Source organism: Arachis ipaensis, chromosome B01 (genome assembly GCF_000816755.2).
Source record: "Arachis ipaensis cultivar K30076 chromosome B01, Araip1.1, whole genome shotgun sequence".
NCBI lineage: Eukaryota > Viridiplantae > Streptophyta > Magnoliopsida > Fabales > Fabaceae > Arachis > Arachis ipaensis.
In genome coordinates this window covers 18,276,285-18,276,670 of record NC_029785.2, presented here as the reverse complement: position 1 = coordinate 18,276,670, position 386 = coordinate 18,276,285, and positions in this window count along the sequence as shown.

Genomic DNA, 386 nt, shown 5'->3' with positions numbered 1-386 from the left:
CTTAATTTTTTTCCTTCAATCAAATCCTAAATATGTCCTATAAATTCATTACCCACTAATATTTTTGGGTTGTAGCCTATTCTCATAAAGGCCCACGCCAAAAATAGTCTATTTTATTTATTTTTGCAATTTTAACTCTACGGTTAAAGGAAAAGATTTACCACTACTTACTTTGATAATCATAGTCTACTATTTAAGTTGATTATTTCTTATACATTCTATTATGCTATATGTGTTAATTCTTTATTTGCTGGTCAAACTATGGCCAGCTGTAGTCATCTTGGCTTAGCTAGCCATGAGAGACGTCACCAAATAAGTCTAATATTTAGAATAAAGACTAATTTAATAATTTTGTCTCTAAATATATGAAATGTTATATTCTTTAT